Source organism: Tasmannia lanceolata, unplaced genomic scaffold, assembly GCF_043159265.1.
Source record: "Tasmannia lanceolata isolate RefF3 unplaced genomic scaffold, GAP_Taslan_0.1 ptg000012l, whole genome shotgun sequence".
In the NCBI taxonomy this organism is placed as follows: domain Eukaryota; kingdom Viridiplantae; phylum Streptophyta; class Magnoliopsida; order Canellales; family Winteraceae; genus Tasmannia; species Tasmannia lanceolata.
Window position 1 is genome coordinate 54,737,233 of NW_027518689.1, and position 23,807 is coordinate 54,761,039.

Below are 23,807 nucleotides of genomic sequence, written 5' to 3' on the forward strand. Positions count from 1 at the left end.
TGGCTAAAAGCACCTTGACACCATCTCTATGATTTCCTATGTCTAAAAGTTTGATGTTTTAGAAAGTTTCTAAAATAAGATACTTTCTAATTTTTCAATTTCATTCATTAATCAACTAAATCTAAGATTCAATATCATCTCATCCTCATCCCAAACACGGCTTAAAGCTCCTTGACATCGTCTGTAGGTTCTCCAATGTCTGAAAGAACGATATTTAATAAAGTTTCTAAAATAAGAAACTTTCTATTTTTTAAATCTCCATCCTTTATCAATCGAAGATTTAAAAGCCTCTCATTCTCATCCAAAAACTTGGCTAAAAGCTCGTTGACAACATCTCTAGGGTTTCCTATGGCTAAAAGATGGATGTTTTATAATGTTTATATAATAAAAAAATTTCTATTTTTTCCATCTCCATCTTTTATCAACTAAATATAAGTTCCAATACCATCTCATCCTCATCTCAAAACTTGGTTAAAAGCTCCTTGACACCATCTCTAAGATTTCCTATGTCTAAAAGATGAAATTTTATAAAGTTTCTAAAAGAAGAAACGTTCTATTTTTTGAATCTCCATACTTAATCAACTAAATTTATGATTCAGTACCCGCTCATTCTTATCCCAAACCTTGGCCAGAAGTTCGTTGACATCATTTCTTGGGTTTCCGTCATCAACTAAATCTGAGACTCGTTACTCTCTCATTCTCATCCCAAAACTTAGCTAAATGCTCCTGGACACCATCTCTAGGGTCTCATATGTCTAAAAGATGGATGTTTTATAAAGTTTCTAAAATAAAAAACTGTAAGCCCAAGGGTGTACATTGGTTCAATCATTCACCTTACCTTCTTGTTTTGATGCTAGCAAACACAAATTGATTAGCATTGTCAGACTAATGTGTTGCTTTGAGATATTGTGCTTTACACTGGAATTTGATATGCTATATTGCCATTACACAACACATGACTTGTGGATCAAGGATCAAAGGAACCAAGAGCTTGTACCTACTTTTGAGTCATCCTCATTTGAAGATGCTCAAGTAAAGAAGTTCATCATAAAGATCCCACAAGTTCCTAAGCAAGTGTCAAGAGGAAGCTTGGAGTTGAACAAGTCATTGGTGATACCTCATGCACCTCACATCATGCAGTGAAGATTGGAGGATGTCACAAGAGCCAAGACAAGGTCAAAATGTTCACTCAAGCCGATGAAGTCCAAGAAAGTGCAAAGGAGCGAAGACATTCCAAGAAGACTCAAGGTTCTTATTTTTAGAATGTATTTGGAGTCCTCTTAATTTTATATAAAATGCACTTTCAAAAGGTTTTCAAAATGATTTTTATACTTAACATTTTACATCTTTAAAAACCATCAACACACCCAAAAATGTGTTTGAAAACCTTGGACTAAAGCCCAAAGACCATAGCCCAAAAGCTCCTGGATTTTAAAGTTAAAATGAAATTTCACTCGGGGCTGGTCGACCGGGCTATGCCGGGCGACCGCGAGATTGAACATAGAAACTAGGTTATCTCGAAATTTATCGGGTCGGTCGACCAGGTCAAGCTGGACGACCGTAGATACGTTTCTGTTCAAAATAGAAACAATCCAGTATGGTGTGGGCGGTCGACCTCCATGGGTCCGGTCGATTGAGATAGTATTTTGAGCGAAAATTAAATTCAAACAATAAGCCCTCGCCGGTCGACCGACCGCGCCAGTATGAATTTTGAATATCAAATTAAGAGCCCGATAAGGGCGGGCGACCGCCGTGCCTCAGTCGACAGCCACGACTGGGAAATAGATCCATTGGGGCTTTCGCAAGTTGACTTTTTCAAGCCTGTAAATTACAGTTTTACCCCCAAACAGTCATATTTTCTTGTGGGCTATATATACACTATCCAAATCTTTCTACATAACCTTTGTCAAGATAAAATCCCATCTTCTTGAACCAAAACTCTTATATGAAAGGTTAAACCTCTTTGAATTTGCATTTTTACATTCTATCAAGAGCATCTCCATAGGCTTTACATTTGTATATATTCTTTGGAGAGTTTGTGAGCTTACAACTTTGTCATACGCCTATCAAGAGGCATTGAGAGTTTCTTTCTTTTTATTTCTTCATTCTATGTTTGAGGGTCTCCGATTTGGCACAGAAAGAAAGGTAAATCAAGTATACGAGGAAGGTGTCCTCGGAAAAGCTTCATGCCAAAAAGGGTGTGATCCCTTTGAAGAATTTGAAGAAGGAGTTGGTGTAAGGCTTTGAGATTTGCCCTTTGAAGAATCTTAGTGGTTAGTGAAGAATGACAAGGAGAAAAACTTGGAAGAGTGGAGTAGGTCAAGTTGTGACCGAACCAGTATAAATCTTGTCCCTTGTGGATGCTTTCTTCTTCTCCTTCTCATTTGCACATTGTGGTGATTGGTAATCTCTAACCCAACTTGTATCTATGTTTTAATCAAACAAGGGTTAGTGAATGCATGCTTAAAGTAACATCCAAACCCTAACTCTTAATATCTCTATTAATTGATCAAGGGTTAAACATGTTAAGGCTTAATTGGTAAATTGATTTTAGGAATCCAATTAATTAAGGCCCAAATTTTTAATTAGCTAATTCACCCCCCTCTTGGGTTGTCACCTTGTATTTCACTTGGTATCAAAGCTTAGGTTCTTAAAGAGATTTTTAAAATTCAAAATCTACAAGCGATAAAGATCCGTGACAATCCGATGGATTATGAGCTAGGTCAATCCACTATAATTCCTCCATTTTTTGATGGAACAAATTTTAGAGGTTAGAAAATTAAAATGCTTGCCTATCTCAAATCCATAGACTTTGACATCTTAGATGTCATTGAAAGGGGATTTTCTATTCCAAGGGAATGCACTAAAAATGATGCAAAATTATTTTCATTAAATTCAAAAGCTATTATTATAATATGTTGTGGACTATGTCCCAATGCTTTTGAGAAAATTTCATCATGTTCCAATGCAAAAGATATTTTGACTAATCTTGAAAATTTTTATGAGAAAAATGATACTCTCTTTTTCAATGATAAAAATACTGTTGTTGAACAAAAAGAGAATCAACAAAAATCTTTTGCAAAGAAAAATTCTTTCAAACATTCATTCTCCGATTTAGAAAAACAAATTGAAAATTTGAAATTGAAAATTAATGATTGTTTGAAAAGAAATGAAAAATTAAGTTATTTGAGCAAAATCTTGATAAACAAAAATGATGACCTAATTAAAAAGTACATTGGTCTTGGAAAAGAAAATGAAAGCCTTGAAACCACAAACAAGAATTTAAATGAAGAAAAATTAAAAGCTAATTTATCTCAACAAACAAATTGCTTTGAAAGTCAATTAATTGAGATTATGCAGCAAGATGGGAGCTGCGATCACATCCTCCACCAAACTCATTTGCCCCAACTCCACAGAATTCTGAAAACTGGACTGTTCTCTCATCATAATGTTGACAGAATTATTTGGAAAGGTAACCCAAATGGCAAATTTTCTCTTCGATCTGCTTGGAACCAATGTAGAACTCGTTGGGCTGAGGTTCCTTGGTTCAAGACTGTCTGGCATAAAGGCCATATCCCTAGGTATAGCTTCACCACCTGGCAAGCAATGCATAACCGGCTCAGTACTCGAGACAGGCTTTGCTTTCTCGGATCCCATAGAGATCTCAGATGTCTGCTCTGTAATGCTGGCCCAGAATCTGTGAACCATCTCTTCTTTCGCTGCTCCTATTCGGCATGGATCTGGAGATCTATTCTATGGCGATGTGGGATCAGAAGGAAGGCGCTCAAGACCCTCATATTGGAAGAGAATTGGATTCGGGAAAAGTTTAAAGGGGAAGGGCAAGCCACCTCGATTATGCGGCTTAGTTTTTGTATGGTGGTGTCCATGATCTGGAGAGAGAGGAACAGCCGGCTGTACGGGAAGCCCCCTTGCCATAAGAAGAGTACCCTCCACAGTTGCCTCAGTGTCATTCATTCTAGGTTTGCTCATCTTCACCTGGATGATTTTATTAGTCGGAACAATGTAGCAACGGCTGCAAATTTTGGCCTTCCCTGTATCCAAGAGAGACCCAGCGCTGTCTTCTGCTCCTGGACCAGGCCGGCTCTTGAAGTTTACAAACTTAATACTGATGCGGCTGTTCGCAATGGGATTGGTGGGATAGGGGGTTTAATTCGGAACTCGGTGGGGGAGGTACAAGTCATGTTCTCTCTTCGGTCAGGCAGTGAGGAGATCCATCTTCTGGAACTGAAAGCCATCCTCTATGGCATCACACTCGCGCGCACGGAGGGGTATAACTCTATCTGGACCGAATCTGATTCTTTGCTTGCGGTAAATGTGCTCTTAGAAAAGTGGGATTGTCCTTGGAAAGCAATTCCAATTGTTGAAGAAATTCGCGACGCCCTCCGAAACACTCCGAACTGGAAATTGTCTCATATTTGGAGAGAAGCGAATGGGGCCGCGGACTTCCTGTCTAAGCCTGACAGTTGTTGCGAAGGAGCAGTCCTCCTCCCTTCCTGTATCCCCCGAGGGCTTAGAGATATTCTTGATCTTGATGCAGCTGGCCACCTTTACCCTCGTTTGTAGGGATATTGATGTGACCTTCAGCTCCACCGCGGCGATCAGTGTAGTGGAGAGTTGTTGGTGTGGGGGGACTATCTGTACCCCCAACCGTGGGATTTGTATGCACTGGTCTTTGATTCTCCTTTTGGCGCTATGCCTCTGCTGCCCATTTGGGCCCCCATTGTAATTCTTGCCTTTTCGTATTAATATATCCGGTCGGGGTCTGCCTAACCCCAGCTTACCAATCAAAAAAAAAAGATTAATATTTTATAAAGTTTCTAAACTAATAAACTTTCTATTTTTTCAATCTCCAGCCTTCATATTGTAAATCTATGATTCAATACCATGTCATCCTCATCCCAAAATAGGGCTAAAAGTTCCTTCACACCATCCATAGGGTTTCTTATGTCTAAAAGGTGAATGTTTTATAAAGTTTCTAAAATTCGAAGCTTTCTGTTTTTTCAATTTCTATCCGTGATCAACATAATCTAAGATTTAAAACCATTTAATCCCCATCTCAAAACTTGGCTAAAAGCTCCTTTACACCATCTCTAGGGTTTCTTATGTTTAAAAGATAGATTTTTTGTAAAGTTTCTAAAATATTAAACTTTCTATTTTTTCAATATAAATCCTTCACCAACTAAATCTAAGATTAAATACCAGCTCATCCTCGTCTCAAAACTTAGCTAAAATCTCCTTCAAAACATCTCTAGGGTTTCCTATGTTTAAAAGATGGATGTCTTACAAAGTTTCTTAAATAAAAAACTTTCTATTTTCTCAATCTTCATCATCCTTTATCAAATAAATCTAATATTCAATACCATATAATCCTCATCTTTAAACTTGGCTAAAACCTCCTTGACACCATCAATGGGGTTTCATATGTTTAATAGATGGATGTTTTATAAAAATTTTAATATCAGAAAATTTATATTTTTTCAATCTCCATCCTTTATCAACTAAATCTAAGATTCAACACCATCTCATCTTCATCTCAAAACTTAGCTAAAAGCTCCTTGACACCATCTCTAGGGTTTCCTATGTTTAAAAGATAGTTGTTTTATAAAGTTTCTAAAATAAGAAACATTTAATTTTTTGAACCGCTATCCTTTATCAATTAAATCTAAGATTCAATATCATCTCATCCTCATCCCAAAAGTTAGCTAAAAGCTCATTGACATCATCTCTAGGGTTTCCTAGGTCTAAATGACGAAAGATTTTTAAAGTTTCTCAAATAAGAAACTTTCTATTTTTCCAATCATCATCCTCGATTAACTAAATCTAAGATTCAATACCATCTAAACCTCTTCTCAAAACTTGGTTAAAAGCTCATTTACACCATCTCTAGGGTTTCATATGTCTAAAAGATTGATGTTTTATAAAGTTTCTAAAATAAGAAACTTTCTATTTTTTCAATCTCCATCCTTCATTAACTAGATCTAAGATTCAATACCATCTCCTCCTCATCTTAAAACTTGGCTAAAAGCCCATTGACACCATCTCTAAGGTTTCCTATGTAAAAAAGCTGGATGTTTTATAAGTTTTCTAAAATAAGAAACTTTCTATTTTTTCAATATTCATCATTCATCAACAAAATCTAAGATTCAATACCCTCTCATTCTCATCCCAAAACTTGGCCAAAAGCTTGCTGACGTCATCTTTAGGGTTTCCTATATCTAAAAGATGGATGTTTTCTAAAGTTTCTAAAATAAGAAACTTTCTACTTTTTCAATCTCCATCCTTAATAAACTAAATCTAAGATTTTATACCATCTCATCATCATCTTAAAACTTGGCTAAAAGGTCATTGACATCATCTCTAGGTTCTCCGATGTCTAAAAGATGAATGTTTTATAAAGTTTCTAATATATGAAACTTTCTATTTTTTCAATCTCCATACTTCATCAACTAAATCTAGGATTTAATATCATCTTATCTTTTTTTTTTGATGGGTAAGCTGGGGTTAGCCAGACCCCGACCAGATATATTGATAAAAAGGAGATTACAAAGATTGAGCAAGAGCAAACCCAAGCCACAAGCGAATGGGAAACAAAAATAAGCCAAGAGCATAGCAGCACGAACAAAAACAAATCAAGAACAACGGCCAAAAAACCAACAACACGAGAACAACAAAAGAAAACAGCAAAAAAATAGAAAACCCCACAAAAAAGCAATAGCAAGCAACAAGTAAGGGAAACAAAATTTCAAAGCCCAACAGCAACCAGATGGGGACAAGAACCCAAAATCACCCAAGAGAAGAGATCCAGACCCCACTTAGGACTTGTAAGATTTGGGGATGAGCCCTTTGAAGGGGGTTCTTTGGCCCGGCAGAGAAGGGGGGATGGGAAAGCTTTTCCTTTCTTCTTTGAAATGGTTTGCCAAGATCCTCCCTCAGATGTGGAGGGCGAGGATACAATGCCCTTCCTGGGTCTTCTTTTGAGAGACATGCCAATAAATCCTTCCCATCGAAAACCTCTTCCAAATTGGCTAAGGAAGCAAAACTGTTAGCTTGGGCAAACTCATCATTTCGAACTGAAAGAATATTTTCTTTGAGAACTTTAGACCTCCAATCATAAATTATGGGTTGGATAATCTCTTTGGAGGAGGTTTCGAGTGTGATGGAGGATGGGAGGACTTGTTTAGCACTGATTTGAATGCACATTCTGGCATAATTAAGCCGAGTAGCTTCTGCTTTTTGGGTATCCATGTACAGAGGTTTACCTATCAAACTAGCGATTCTACTTAGACAATGCTAGGACCAAAACTTTAGGTGAAGCCCTGGGAGCCTTACCCAAACGGGAATGTCAGGTAATTGCTTCTTTTGCAAAGAGGAATCCGGATCCCACCTTTGAAGGATCAAGGGTCTGCCTCCATAATGTTGCCCAGCTTCTTCAAGAATTCGGGTGCAATCGGCTGCAGAAGAGAATTTGAATATGATAAAACCATGATCAAGGTAGTACATTTGCAGATTTCCGGAGATCTGCCATCTTCGCAAGAGAGATTCGCGAAGGGAGATGAAGAAGGGTCTTCTGCCAATAAAATACCCAACCAGACAATTCGCCCATTTAGCTTCAGATTCCAGGGTCTCATCATCATTGAAATGAAGCTTCAAATTTTCTTGTTCTTCAGCAACAGGGGTGATGAGGTCTAACTTTGTAGGCACAATACCTTGGTCATGGTTTGAGAACAAATTTTTCCATTGATTTGGGGTAGAGCTGGGTGGCTTTAGCGACAGATTCTTACTATTTCCGGGAGCAAGAATGGAGTTCCTTGGATTCGGAACAGAGATTGGAAGATCCCTGCTCTGATCGAAGTTGGAAGAGATCAAAGGGTAAGTGCTGCTAGCTATGGGGTGGGAAGCATTTGGGTTTGGAGAAGTGTTGAAGAGATCAAAGGGAAGGTGCTGCTCTGATCTGCCATCTCCAGCTTTTGTTGATAGCTTTGCAGCTTGAAGATGCCTAGAGGAATTCAAGAGACCGTCAGCTTCCAAAGGAATTGTAGAAACCGAGGCTCCAAAGGTGCTGTCAAGGAGCAGATTGTCATTTCTGTCCTTTGACAGCAGCTCTAGCTTCTCACTAGCCTTTTTAGGGTCTTTAATAGTACCAGCAGAGGGTGGAGAAGACAAGCTCTCATTTTCTTGAAGGTCAGAGGGAGATATGACATTACTGTTGATTAGGCCTACAGATGCAGACCTAGAAAAATAGCTAGCTGGGGGATGATAAGGAGGGACAATAGGATTTGGATAGGAATAGTCCTTTTCACAGCCAACAAGGACACAACTTTGCAGGTGGGTTGCTGTAGACTCTGAAATTTGCAGGTGGCCTACTGTAGGACAGAGACTGGGACCAACATGGAGGCCTGCTATAGGACGGAGATGAGGATCATCATGAAGGCCATTTGACGCTCTAGCATTTGTACTGTTAGCACTAAGTGCATTCTCAAGGGTCTCTTTCCCTGCAGTCAAGGGGGAACTGATGTTGACTAATTCAATTTGGGCTATCTTATCAAGAGAAGTAGGAGCAGGGAAAGCAGTAGATGGCAGTGGGCCTTCTTCCAAAAGGGCTGGCAAAACCAGAATTTCGGAATCCAAGGTGGTATTTGAAATCAGTGGTTCAGAAATGGTGGTTTCAGATTCAAGAGCTGGAAGAAGAACCAGATCTTCTTTTGTTGCCAAAGAAGGGGAAGTTTCAGAGAGGATTTCAAATGTTTTAGACTGCATTATCCTCTTTACACTGTTCTCATAATTGAGGACTTCATCTTCAACAATTTGCTTATTGAAGAGGTTTTTAGCCTTTTTCCTACTCTTTCTGCTCTTCTTTTCCATTTTGGAAGAGGAGCTAGACTCCATCGAGGTGCTGGTCGAATATGAAGATTGGACATCCGGAGAACTGGTTTGCAACACAAAATCAGTTGAGCTTGATGTCCCTGAAGGAGGTGTTTCCTTTGAGGGTTTGCAACCAGGCGACCAGTCGATGTTCAGCTTTCCAAATGGTTGAGGTATAAGGTCCTCATCTGAATCTTCACGGCTATGGGGTGTTGGGCTCTCAATAGGGGGAGAGATGGATCATGAGCAATAACAAAAGCAGAGTAATCATCATCCATGAATGATTTCTAGAACTAACAGATTTGGATTGAACTGAACTGGTCTGAAGTAACTGATATTGAACTAAAGCAAGAACAAAAATCTAAAACTAACCAGGGATTTAAAAAAGAAGCAACCAGGGAAGAAGAACAGGATGTAGACACCCCATTTTGACAGGCCCCAAAAGTCCCAAAGTTGAGTCGAAGCTTTGAAGTTAAATAAATTCCCGAGGAAGCGGACCCCAAGCGAGGAGAGAACCCGAATTTTACTAGCTTACTGTGTATATTTATAGGTACAAATCTCCCAAAAGATTGTCATAACCCCAGGGAATGCGCCCGCAAAATTTCGCGGAAATCGAGTGAGAAATGGCAGACAAGACGAGCCAAATTCGTGCGCTCATCAAGAGTGGGTTTTGGTGCGCTTATAGGATATGGGTGTGCCAATATCATTCCCCCAAAACCTACCTATATATATCAAAGAGAGGGGAGAGAAGCCCTAATTTTCTCACCACCATTAGCTACAACAAGAGAGAGAGCAAAAAAAAAAAAAAAGAGGGAGGGGAGAGGCCAACCGAATTCCACCACCACTACCATCTATCTCACTACCCACCTCCATCTACCCCATCCACCACCAATCTCCACCACCAAACCCACTACCGACCTCCAATCCCACCACCCTCCAATCTCCGGCAACCCAACCGGATTCCGGCCACCACCTCTCTCAACTCCGGCCATCCTCCACCACAACCCACTCCACCAAGCCCACCACCACCATCGGCCAGCAAAACCGACGCAAAAAAAAAAAGGAAAAAAAAAAGGGGCAGCCAACACCATCTTCTCCGGCAAGCCTACCGTCGGCACCCACCTTCTATCTCCTCCCCCCTCTCTCCACCTCCAACAGCCACCATCCACGGTCCCCATCTCCACCCTCCAACCTCCGGCCAAACCACAGAAACCCATCTCACTCTCCAACCTCTGTAATCTCCCTCGTCCCTAAAAAAAAAAAGAGAGAAAGAAGCAGAGGGGAAAACAGAGAGAAAGAAGCAGAGGGAGAGAGAGAGAGAGAGAGAGAGAGAGAGAGAGAGAAGCAGAGAGAGAGAGAGAGAGAGAGAGAGAGAGAGAGAAGCAGAGAGAGAGGAGCAGGGAGAAGAAAATCTTTCTTCTCCGGCGAGTGGTGCCGGAATCCGGCCCCCATTCCATCTCCGGCCGTCCACCATCTTCTTCTTCCTTTCTCCACCACCAGCCACCTCCATCTTCGATCCCCATTCCACCGCCTCCAGCCACCGCCAGCCACCGAAACCCACCGAAACCCTCTCCTCCACCTCCTTGTTTTTCCCAACCCCCATTAAACCCCAAATCTCTCACCCCATTCCGAAACCCATTTTGCCACCACCCAAAACCCGTCGAAACCCCATTACCACCATTCGCCCATCCCACTCCGGCCACCACCCATCCCACTCCGGCCAGCCACCATTCTTCCGACCGTCAGCCACCTCCATCTCTTCCCTCCACTTTCTACCGCCGCCCAAACTCCACCATTCGAACTTCTCTCCACGTCCGCCACCTCCACTCTCACCCCATCTCCGATCCAACCCACCATCTTCAAACCCATTTTCGTCATCTTCTTTCACCAAATCCGGTGAGCCCACGGCCATGAAATCCGGCCAAGCCACCCACCATCACCTCAAAACCCATCACCATTATCTCCCTTAAAGACCTCCATTCTCTCCATCAAACCCTTTTTTTTTTTTTTTTTAAAACCCATCTTCCATTCTTTTCCGACCCCCATCGCCGGATCTGTTCGCAGAGAAGAGAAGGGGGGAAATTGCAGAGGAGCTTTGGCTCCGTCATCACCTCCATCGCCTTCTCCGGCCGGATTGCCGGAGCTCCGGCCAGCATCACCACCTTCTCCATCATTTCTCTCATCATACCCTCATCTTTCTTCGTTGAAACCCCTTTTAAGCACCCAAAACCCATCAATTCCAGACTAATGCCCACATTCCCATCAGGTTTAACCCCTTTTTGCTCCTACTTGTTAGCTTGAAACCCATTCGGACCTCACCCATTTATTTCACCTCTAAAAATAAAATAAAAACAAAAAAAAATTATTCCACCAAGATCCAAACCGACCGTCATTACCACCTTCATAACCCATATCTGCCCTTGGAACCCACCCCTTCCACCTTCAATACCTTCTCCCACCAACTCCAATCTATCCTAAACCGCGGCTCATTCCCATTTTGAATTACCCAGACAAATACCGTCATCGCCTATCTCACATCGGGCTGCGTCTGTTGCCTTGGCTTGTCCGTGAATCCACCATTGCTAGCGGACTTCCCAAAGAATCAAGGAGCTGTCCGTAGCATCAACCTACTATAAGTGTAGATCGCCACCTTCAAATCTCTTTGTGCCTTGTTCTTGATCTTATGATATTTTTAATGTGCACATCATTGCTGCTAGGGTGGTGCTGCGATTTACATATGTTTTGTGTGGAGTTCGAGATTGTCGTTAGCATTCGATACCTTCGTCGATTTTTGAAAAAACTTCCCCGACAGAGGCTATGACGGAATGCTTCTTGAGCCAACCCCTTCCCTTCCTGCCTTAGAGTCTTCGCAGGTTAAGAGATTTCTTCCTCTTTAGTCAGTCATAGTGAGTTTAGGAGTCTGTCCTACCATCCCAGGGTTTAGGAGTCTATCCTACCCTTGTAGAGTTTAGGATTCTGTCCTATCCCTTCATAAAGTTTATGATTCCATCCTTCCCTCTTTCAGAGTCAGTCTTCAGCATAGGAGTCAGTCCTTCAGTCTTTCAGGAGTCTGTCCTATCATCATAGGGGTTAGGATTCTGTCCATCCTCTCATCAAGTCACGTGATTTTATCCGCTCCTGCAAGGTATAGGATGCTGTCCAACCCTTGCAGAGTCGTGATTCTGTTCATTTCCCCCGCAGAGTATAGGATGCTGTCAAACCTTTGCGGGATATCAGGAATCTGTCCTACCCTTACGATGATAGGATTCTGTCCTGTTGAGTCAAAAACATCAAAAACATCTGAAAAACCAAAAAATCTCAAAAATCTCGAGTCATTAGGAGTGTAGTTAGGAAAATCTAGTCCGAACTATGGATGGCTTGATCCCTAGCTGAGGGGTACGTAGGCAGCTCAGGCGTGCTGCTGGCATCCTGAGTCCAGTCACCATCTTTTACACCATCTTTTACACCATTTTTTACACCATTTTTACATCAGCTTTTTTTCATCATCTTTTTACATCATCTTTTTACTCATCTTTTTACACCATCTTTTTACACCATCTTTTTACACCATTTTTGCACCCTTTCACCTTTTTTTCATCACCATTTTACAAATATTTCTCACCTTTTCGTCCGAACTACGTTGGCTTGATCCCTCTCCGCAGGGTACGTAGGTAGCTTGGGTCCACCCAAGTTCAGTCAAAACTTTTTAATAAATATTTTCAAACATTTCAAAACAAAAGCAAAAATGGGCAAGAATGGTGATTGCCAGGTCACTCAGAGCCCTCTTTTCATTCCATTTCCGGCTTTCATTGTGATTTTCCGGTTTCCATCAGTTTTCTAACGTTTTATCGGGTTTTGGGACGGGCGATGACGTAGCGTGCGTGGCCCCTTTACAGGGATTGTCCTCGCTGAGTCCAACGATAGGTCATGACGATCGCGAGACTTGTCCGATCTTCAGCAGATTAGGATCGCTGGGCTTGATTCCTTTTGAATCGCCCTCTGAGCCTATCGTGTGTTCCATCTTCTTTCCCCTGGCATTTTTGGTTCTCACATGCCGTTGATTTTTTGATTTCTTTCTTTTGTTACACCTTTTAGCTTGTTGTGTGCTTATCTTAGATTTCTCATGCATTCTAGTTCGTTTGTTCTTCTAGTGTGCGATCGATTGACATTTTCTTAGTCTTATCTTTTGCATAGGCTCGCATGCTAGTGTGTTTACTTTACTGCTTTGATTGCTTAGCTATAGCGTTATCCATTCGTCTTAGTTTGATTATCTGTCTAAACTTAGATATTTGCTTTCCTTATCTCATTATATCTATCATTATCTGCTTAGCTGTAGCTATGCATGCGATTGTTTATTGCTTTCTTAGATGTGATGAGTTAGGATTAGATGCGATGAGTTAGGATTTGGATGTTCACTTTCTTTGCCCATCCCCGGGTCATGCATGCTTAGATAGACGTTTTCTCGGGGATGATTGTTCCCATTTCACATGATTTTTGCCCAAAGCTCTTCAAAGTTAATAATAAATGGCATAAGAGACTAGGTGCTTGCACTTGGGCGAATTGGGGGCGTCTAACCCCTTCCCCATTCGTCATCAGGCACGGACCTTTTGTATCTCTGGTTATCTGTTGCGACAGAGCACAGCATGGGATCCAGGGCCTACTTCCTTGGATGGCGACTCTTTCTTTGTTTAAGGTGCGTCTCGAATCCGGGCTGGTCCCCGAATCGAGAGGTATCTCACTTTACATCGCCGCTGATGCTGTGAGGGTCACTCTTTCGAGAGTTCCTTGGTGGAGCTCTCCTTCACGTGGATGATCCCGAAACTCGCGTGGGGGCCCGTCCCCCCGCCTCTCTCGGATCGGGGTCCACAGATTGGCGACTCTGCTGGGGAGTTTTTGAAACATTGCCTAACTCTGTAAAAATGCCATTTTTAATTAATTTTGAGGAAATTTGGGTCAAAACCAAGTTAAATGGGAACTTTATCGTTAGAAATCCAGGGGCACCAAGTAGGTGCGTAAATAAAATAAGGGATTCACACACTGCACATCATGCATTATCATATTCTTTATTTCTTTCATTATTTTCATTATTGGCCTCAGGGAATAGATATGACGCGTACCAGATGGGTAATTATGACCTTGAGGGAACCGTTGTATCTATTTCCGAGCTATGCGCCGGAGCTGCAGCCGTAGACACTAGGTGTGCTGGTGTTCTACAGCAGCCGATGAGCAATGAACATACTTTGTATAATGCTGGGTGTGCTGGCGTTATACATCAAGGGTATGGTCATAAGCATAGTACCCTACAGAGATGCCTGGGCCCTACTTTTACTTCATTATATTATGCATGTATATATTAGTTGCTCCCTTTAGAACCAAAATTAGGGAACCCTTGCTAGGACACTATATATATGTACTCATATAAGACGAACATGTGCGACCAGCATATGTGAGCCTAGGATAGAAGTCAGTCTACCCTTGTAGTGTAGAAGGGTGAATCACACTGTGATTACCCGCCGCGCTGTCTAGTACACTCACAAACATTTTTGAGTCAAGACATCCTTGACTCCGCTAGGTTAGACTAGGGATGGTGCCCCTGGTTAGGATGTATGTATATATGTGTATATGTATATATATATTTATATGTATACATATTTGTTATTAGATTAGGGTTTACTTCCTAGTTAAGTTTTCCTTCATAATCTAATCAATTATTCCTCTCTATCCATTCTATGGATTATCATCAGATGCTTGGCTCTTTTAGCCATGATCTATCTCCCATGTGCTTGATCATTTGATTGATCCTGATCAGATGTACTCCGCATGTCGATTATGAGTCTATCTTGCCATTATCATTACCGGAGTGTGTTCTTGCTGAGAGCCCTGCTTTATCTTGACCATGACGGCATACTCTTCATGTTTAGTTGCTGAGACCCTCCTAGTATAGCCGTCATGCTGCCGATTTTTTTTCAGAACCCTTGAGCGTAATCATTATCCTTTTGGGTTCGTTGACAACCATGTGCTTACCTTACCACATCTCCTAGTATAGCTGTTATGCTATCGAATTTTCTCCGAATACTTTGAGTGTGGTCATCATCCTTTTAGGCTTGTTGACGAACCATGTACTTGCCGTACCACATCTTCATGTACAGTTGTTATGCTGTCGGATTTTTATCCAAGGGGAGGATGTCTTTGTGCTGCCTTTTGTCTCAACTTGCACATTACATTGCTATGTGATTAATTCTCATTGAGCCTAGTGTTTATGATGTCCATGACAGGAGTTTTAGTCACTCGTCTACCATCAACCCCAAAAAAGCTTTCATCTCTAAACTCGCTTGGTCTAGCCCGCTATACCTTTTTCCTCTCACATTGCCCAGATGGCTGAGTATACTGAAAGTCTCGTCTTGGCAGAAATGAGAGAGATGATGATGAAATCCAGGACCCGATAGACGGGGATCCCCTCTCTTCTTGAACTCAAGTGCTTCCAAGAACCCTACACCTAACCGTGTTGCACCTCCTACACCCACCATGGGAACCATTTCACCCATTCAACCCTTCATATATCTTACCACCTTTACCTGTACCACCTCTGGGCTGGAAAATGATTAGGAAGGGAAAAGAAAAATGTCAGAGCTTGAACTCCTTGAAAACATCATACCAGAGAAAGCCTTGCCACTGTCAGGCGCTAAAGAACAATTTGAGCTGGGTCAACAGAAACCGAAGAGGCCCTCCCTTCTGAGATTCTAACTCCAGGATTGCTCTCTCCAATCATTATCATCATTAATGAAGGCACGTTGTCCTTGAACTTTCAGAGCCAATCCGTCGCCTCCGATGAAGTGTCTCATCTTTGAAATTTATTTTGAAGTGTGTATACCAACCCTCCTGTCAAAGTTGGTAAGTCTAACCATGTCAATATCAATTCTAAGTATGTTGTGTTTATTGGTCTCTCATTGTGAGCCAATATCCAGTCTTTTGTTGAATTTGATGGAGAGCCTATCGTGGCGCATCAAAAACCATTGTATATACTTCAAACATTCAATGCAATGAACATTTGATTCCAGTGTCGTCAGTATTCTTGTATATGTTCACTCTTGGATCTAATGTTAATAAACAAATTAAAACACCCTCCTCGGACGAGGATGCCGATGAAATTCTCCTCGAGATTTGAAAGATAATCAGACGAGAGGAAGAGCGTCGAGCAAAGCCACTTGCAGATGAAATCGATACTGTGGATAGTGGTATCGAAATCCGAAACTCGGGAAATAAGAATTGGCAAAATTTTATCTCCCGAAGAGCGCAAAGAATCGATAAACCTATTTAGAGGGTTCAAAGAAGTGTTACTTGGTCCTATGAAGATAAACCGGAAGCGTGCCTTGGCACTGTTCAACATGAGTCACCCTCAGCTTCAGCCATCAGGTCAAAAGAGCAAAAATTTCAAACGAAGAATATCAGACATCAAGTGAAGTTAATGAAAAATGGAGAGAAGACTTTCGGACAACAAAGTCATGAGCATAGAACATGAACCCCAAAAAGAATACTTGGGCTATACATTCCGATGGAATTTTAAGTCAAAGTAATCAAAGAGTAAGGGCATTCCCGCATTTCAAGTGAAAAACAAAAAGAATGAACAAAGAAAAAAAAGAGATAGAATCCAAAGAAGAAAGGAAAAGGGAGCATGCCCCACCCACGTCAACTCCTCAAGAACGTCAGAATCGCAGAAAGCAGAGTCGATAAATAGATTGAAAATTTCAAAATCTTCAGCATTCAAAGAAGACCCAGAGTCATAGAATCCTGAATATCGGTGCAAGATCCCAAAGACAAAGTGGGAATTCAATCAGTCTAGCTCGCACAGTGCAGATGAAATCTTGCCAGGAAATGCCGCCAGACTCCTCAAAAAAAAAATAAAGAAAGAGAAAAAGTTCAAAGCCATTGAACCTTAGCCATTCAAGAAGCTTGTATGCCAAAACATCAGAAGGCCATCCTTGGACGCCTGCGCTTTAAACGCCAAAAATCCCAAGTTTTTTTTTAAAAAAAAATCCTTTTGCAAACACCTTCGAGCCTCAACAAAATCAAACATTCTTTTCAAACACCCTCAAACCAGGGGCATTTATGTCCGAACCACGTCTGACCTGATCCCTTTCTACAGGGTACGTAGGCAACCTGATCAATTCAGGTTCGGTCAACCTTTGGAATAAAAGTCAAATTATTCCCTTTCAACCTTTGAGTTTAAAAGCCAAATCTTTCGGTTCCAAACCCCAGCGAACTACGCGGACCTGATCCTCCATTTTTGGGGTACTTTAGGCAACCTGGCCGATCAAGGTTCGGTCGAAACTTTGAAATCCAAAAGAAATATCAACCCTTTTGAATCCAAGCCCACCTAGAAAGTCCTTCTGGTGAACAAGCAGAGGTTCAAAGTCAAGAAAAAAAAAACGATGGAGTCTGAAGACCCGCTAGGCTGAAAACCCGAGAGGGCGGTCTAGGCAAAATTTAGGGTCATTCACCCGCTAAGTTGACAACTGAAAAGTCAGCTTAGGCAAAAGTTAGGGTATCGAGCCCGCTTGATTGAAAACCCGAAAGGGCGATCTAGGCAAAAGTTAGGGCAAGCAGTCCGCCAGATCAAAAACCTGAAAAGGCAATCTGGTCAATGGCAATGACTTCCAACGAAAAAGCGAATCAATGAGACGGAGGAAGAATCTTCTGTCAGAGCAAAATCTCGGAGTCCAAGTAGTGCCAGCGAGCTTACTTTAACATTCCTCTAAACTAGGGGCATTGAAACCGAGCAATCCGAAAGGGATAATAACCATGACATAAACACCGAAAGAGGAGAGTAGTGCCTCTTGACACGGTCTTCCAAATACTCTAAGAGTGGCTAAGCCATACCCTTAAAAAATAACACATCAGATCCAAGAGTGAGTCGAAAGCGAGTCGAGTCCTTCGAACAACAAGAATCTTCTTTGATTGAGTCCTTGGAAATCTGTTCCTCCTCCATATTTGTGTTCCCTTTCCTTGCAAAGTCCAAACTGTCGGGTGCTGGAAGAATGGGAGTGTGTCCTCCAAAATGCAAAGAAAATTCAGAGTAAATCCTGGTTTAGGTATCAGAAGGGGCGAGAGACATCTTGTTCAAACCTACCAGAGACCTTAAGCCTCCAAGAGTGAGCAATGCGAAAGATAGGATTCTCAGACTCAGCCATCATGGTGATTGTCCTACTCTCTCCATACAAAATAAAACTGTGCAACCTCAAGCCTTCATGAAATGAAGCATCTTTTCTTCAACCATCATTGTCCTGCCTCCTTAAAACTCTTGTCATGGAAACACAATATACTAGGGGCATCTTTTATGACTTGCGTCATAAAAGATGTCAAGAGCACAAAGGCAATCAGTAACAATGTTTCGAGCAAGTTAAGATAAGAGGGGTACGAGCACATCTCAAGCCAAACCTCTAAACTCCTCAGTTGAGTCCACTCTTCAGAAGAGTCAATTCTCCAAGAAAATCAGTTTCCCTAGCGGAGTCTAGAATTTGCTCGCGTAGCCTTCAATCCCCGGCAAAATTCAGTTCTCTCAGAAAAAATGGTCAATACTCAAAACCTCAGCAAGTCACCTGTGTCTGGTTCTCAACAGAGATCGCGCACTCCTAAAAGTTCTCGGCAAGAGACAATCAATCCTGTAATGGAATCGATCGAAATCTCGATTTCTTGAATCAAAATTGTTCCTTCTTGAGTTTCGTGTTCTTGATTCCTAGAGTGGTTTGATGATGATGCTGTCTAATCATTCCGCTTTGTTCATCTGTCAAGATGCTGTCTTCTCAGATCCCAATTCAGGTTTGATCATGATGTTGTCTAATCATTCCGTTGTGTTCATCTGTCAAGATGCTGTCTTCTCAGATCCCAATTCAGGTTTGATCATGATGCTGTCTAATCATTCCGCTGTGTTCATCTGTCAAGATGCTGTCTTCTCAGATCCCAATTTAGGTTTGATCATGATGCTGTTTAATCATTCCGCTGTGTTCATCTGTCAAGATGCTGTCTTCTCAGATCCCATTCAGGTTTGATCATGATGCTGTCTAATCATTCCGCTGTGTTCATCTGTCAAGATGCTGTCTTCTCAGATCCCAATTCAGGTTTGATCATGATGCTGTCTAATCATTCTGCTGTATTCATCTGTCAAGATGCTGTCTTCTCAGATCCCAATTCAGGTTTGATCATGATGCTGTCTAATCATCCGCCGTGTTCATCTGTCAAGATGCTGTCTTCTCAGATCCCAATTTAGATTTGATCATGATGTTGTCTAATCATTCCGCTCTGTTCATCTGTTAAGATGTTGTCTTCTCAGATCCCAATTTAGGTTTGATCATGATGCTGTCTAATCATTCTGCTTTGTTCATCTGTCAAGATGTTGTCTTCTCAGATCCTAATTCAGGTTTGATCATGATACTGTCTAATCATTCCGCTTTGTCGATCTGTCGAGATGCTGTCTTCTCAGATCCTAATTCAGGTTTGATCATGATGCTGTCTAATCATTCCGCTTTGTTCATCTGTCAAGATGCTGTCTTCCCAGATCCCAATTTAGGTTTGATCATGATGCTGTCTAATCATTCCATTCTGCAATTTGTGAGAGTCTGTCTCACTATCCCTTGAGAGTCCATCTCAGTTTTCTGTTCGAGGATCTGTCTCGTCAGTTCATCCTATCATTCCTTCTCGATGAGAATCTGTCTCTTCGATCCATCTCGTCGCCCCCTTGCATCTCTTCTGCTTAAAGCCTTCGGCCAGTCAAAATGTGTTGCCTGTTCGGCTTTGGCTTTCGTGCGGCAAGCACACTCTGCCAAAGAGGGGCATCTGTAGACACCCCATTTTGACAGGCCCCAAAAGTCCCAAAGTTGAGTCGAAGCTTTGAAGTTAAATAAATTCCTGAGGAAGCGGACCCCAAGCGAGGAGAGAACCCAAATTTTACTAGCTTATTGTGTATATTTATAGGTACAAATCTCCCAAAAGATTGTCATAACCCCAGGGAATGCGCCCGCAAAATTTTACGGAAATCGAGTGAGAAATGGCAGACAAGACGAGCCAAATTCGTGCGCTCATCAAGAGTGGGTTTTGGTGCGCTTATAGGATATGGGTGTGCCAATATCATTCCCCCAAAACCTACCTATATATATCAAAGAGAGGGGAGAGAAGCCCTAATTTTCTCACCACCATTAGCTGCAACAAGAGAGAGAGCAAAAACAAAAAAAAAAGAGGGAGGGGGGAGAGGCCAACCGAATTCCACCACCACTACCATCTATCTCACTACCCACATCCATCTACCCCATCCACCACCAATCTCCACCACCAAACCCACTACCGACCTCCAATCCCACCACCCTCCAATCTCCGGCAACCCAACCGGATTCCGGCCACCACCTCTCTCAACTCCGGCCATCCTCCACCACAACCCACTCCACCAAGCCCACCACCACCATCGGCCAGCAAAACCGACGCAAAAAAAAAAAGGAAAAAAAAAAAAGGGGCAGCCAACACCATCTTCTCCGGCAAGCTTGCCGGAATCCGGCAAGCCTACCGTCGGCACCCACCTTCTATCTCCTCCCCCCTCTCTCCACCTCCAACAGCCACCATCCACGGCCCCCATCTCCACCCTCCAACCTCCGGCCAAACCACCGAAACCCATCTCACTCTTCAACCTCTGTAATCTCCCTCGTCCCTAAAAAAACAAAAAGAGAAAGAAGCAGAGGGGAAAACAGAGAGAAAGAAGCAGAGAGAGAGAGAGAGAGAGAGAGAGAGAGAAGCAGAGAGAGAGAGAGAGAGAAGCAGAGAGAGAGGAGCAGGGAGAAGAAAATCTTTCTTCTCCGGCGAGTGGTGCCGGAATCCGGCCCCCATTCCATCTCCGGCCGTCCACCATCTTCTTCTTCCTTTCTCCACCACCAGCCACCTCCATCTTCGATCCCCATTCCACCGCCTCCAGCCACCGCCAGCCACCGAAACCCACCGAAACCCTCTCCTCCACCTCCTTGTTTTTCCCAACCCCCATTAAACCCCAAATCTCTCACCCCATTCCGAAACCCATTTTGCCACCACCCAAAACCCGTCGAAACCCCATTACCACCATTCGCCCATCCCACTCCGGCCAGCCACCATTCTTCCGACCGTCAGCCACCTCCATCTCTTCCCTCCACCTTCTACCGCCGCCCAAACTCCACCATTCGAAATTCTCTCCACGTCCGCCACCTCCACTCCCACCCCATCTTCGATCCAACCCACCATCTTCAAACCCATTTTCGTCATCTTCTTTCACCAAATCCGGTGAGCCCACGGCCATGAAATCCGGCCAAGCCACCCACCATCACCTTAAAACCCATCACCATTATCTCCCTTAAAGACCTCCATTCTCTCCATCAAACCCTTTTTTTTAAAAAAAAAAAACCTATCTTCCATTCTTTTCCGACCCCCATCGCCGGATCTGTTCGCAGAGAAGAGAGGGGGGAAATTGCAGAGGAGCTTTGGCTCCGTCATCACCTCCATCGCCTTCTCCGGCCGGATTGCCGGAGCTCCGGCCAGCATCACCACCTTCTCCATCATTTCTCTCATCATACCCTCATCTTTCTTCGTTGAAACCCCTTTTAAGCACCCAAAACCCATCAATTCCAGACTAATGCCCACATTCCCATCAGGTTTAACCCCTTTTTGCTCCTACTTGTTAGCTTGAAACCCATTCGGACCTCACCCATTTATTTCACCTCTAAAAATAAAATAAAAACAAAAAAAAATTACTCCACCAAGATCCAAACCGACCGTCATTACCACCTTCATAACCCATATCTGCCCTTGGAACCCACCCCTTCCACCCTCACCGTTTCAATACCTTCTCCCACCAACTCCAATCTATCCTAAACCGCGGCTCATTCCCATTTTGAATTACCCAGACAAATACCGCCATCGCCTATCTCACATCGGGCTGCGTCTGTTGCCTTGGCTTGTCCGTGAATCCACCATTGCTAGCGGACTTCCCAAAGAATCAAGGAGCTGTCCGTAGCATCAACCTACTGTAAGTGTAGATCGCCACCTTCAAATCTCTTTGTGCCTTGTTCTTGATCTTATGATATTTTTAATGTGCACATCATTGCTGCTAGGGTGGTGCTGCGATTTACATATGTTTTGTGTGGAGTTCGAGATTGTCGTTAGCATTCGATACCTTCGTCGATTTTTGAAAAAACTTCCCCGGCAGAGGCTATGACGGAATGCTTCTTGAGCCAACCCCTTCCCTTCCTGCCTTAGAGTCTTCGCAGGTTAAGGGATTTCTTCCTCTTTAGTCAGTCATAGAGAGTTTAGGAGTCTGTCCTACCATCCCAGGGTTTAGGAGTCTATCCTACCCTTGTAGAGTTTATGATTCTGTCCTATCCCTTCATAAAGTTTATGATTCCATCCTTCCCTCTTTCAGAGTCAGTCTTCAGCATAGGAGTCAGTCCTTCAGTCTTTCAGGAGTCTGTCCTATCATCATAGGGGTTAGGATTCTGTCCATCCTCTCATCAAGTCACGTGATTTTATCCGCTCCTGCAAGGTATAGGATGCTGTCCAACCCTTGCAAAGTCGTGATTCTGTTCATTTCCCCCGCAGAGTATAGGATGCTGTCAAACCTTTGCGGGATATCAAGAATCTGTCCTACCCTTACGATGATAGGATTCTGTCCTGTTGAGTTAAAAACATCAAAAACATCTGAAAAACCAAAAAATCTCAAAAATCTCGAGTCATTAGGAGTGTAGTTAGGAAAATCTAGTCCGAACTACGGATGGCTTGATCCCTAGCTGAGGGGTACGTAGGCAGCTCAGGCGTGCTGCTGGCATCCTGAGTCCAGTCACCATCTTTTACACCATCTTTTACACCATTTTTACATCACCTTTTTTTCATCATCTTTTTACATCATCTTTTTACACCATCTTTTTACACCATCTTTTTACACCATCTTTTCACACCATTTTTGCACCCTTTCACCTTTTTTTCATCACCATTTTACAAATATTTCTCACCTTTTCGTCCGAACTACGTTGGCTTGATCCCTCTCCGCAGGGTACGTAGGTAGCTTGGGTCCACCCAAGTTCAGTCAAAACTTTTTAATAAATATTTTCAAACATTTCAAAACAAAAGCAAAAATGGGCAAGGATGGTGATTGCCAGGTCACTCAGAGCCCTCTTTTCATTCCATTTTCGGCTTTCATTGTGATTTTCCGGTTTCCATCAGTTTTCTGACGTTTTATCGGGTTTTGGGACGGGCGATGACGTAGCGTGGCCCCTTTACAGGGATTGTCCTCGCTGAGTCCAACGATAGGTCATGACGATCGCGAGACTTGTCCGATCTTCAGCATATTAGGATCGCTGGGCTTGATTCCTTTTGAATCGCCCTTTGAGCCTATCGTGTGTTCCATCTTCTTTCCCCTGGCATTTTTTGGTTCTCACATGCCGTTGATTTTTTTATTTCTTTCTTTTGTTACACCTTTTAGCTTGCTGTGTGCTTATCTTAGATTTCTCATGCATTCTAGTTCGTTTGTTCTTCTAGCGTGCGATTGATTGCCATTTTCTTAGTCTTATCTTTTGCATAGGCTCGCATGCTAGTGTGTTTACTTTACTGCTTTGATTGCTTAGCTATAGCGTTTATCCATTCGTCTTAGTTAGATTAATTTCTCAACTTAGATATTTGCTTTCCTTATCTCATTATATCTATCATTATCTGCTTAGCTGTAGCTATGCATGCGATTGTTTATTGCTTTCTTAGATGTGATGAGTTAGGATTAGATGCGATGAGTTAGGATTTGGATGTTCACTTTCTTTGCCCATCCCCGGGTCATGCATGCTTAGATAGACGTTTTCTCAGGGATGATTGTTCCCATTTCACATGATTTTTGCCCAAAGCTCTTCAAAGTTAATAATAAATGGCATAAGAGA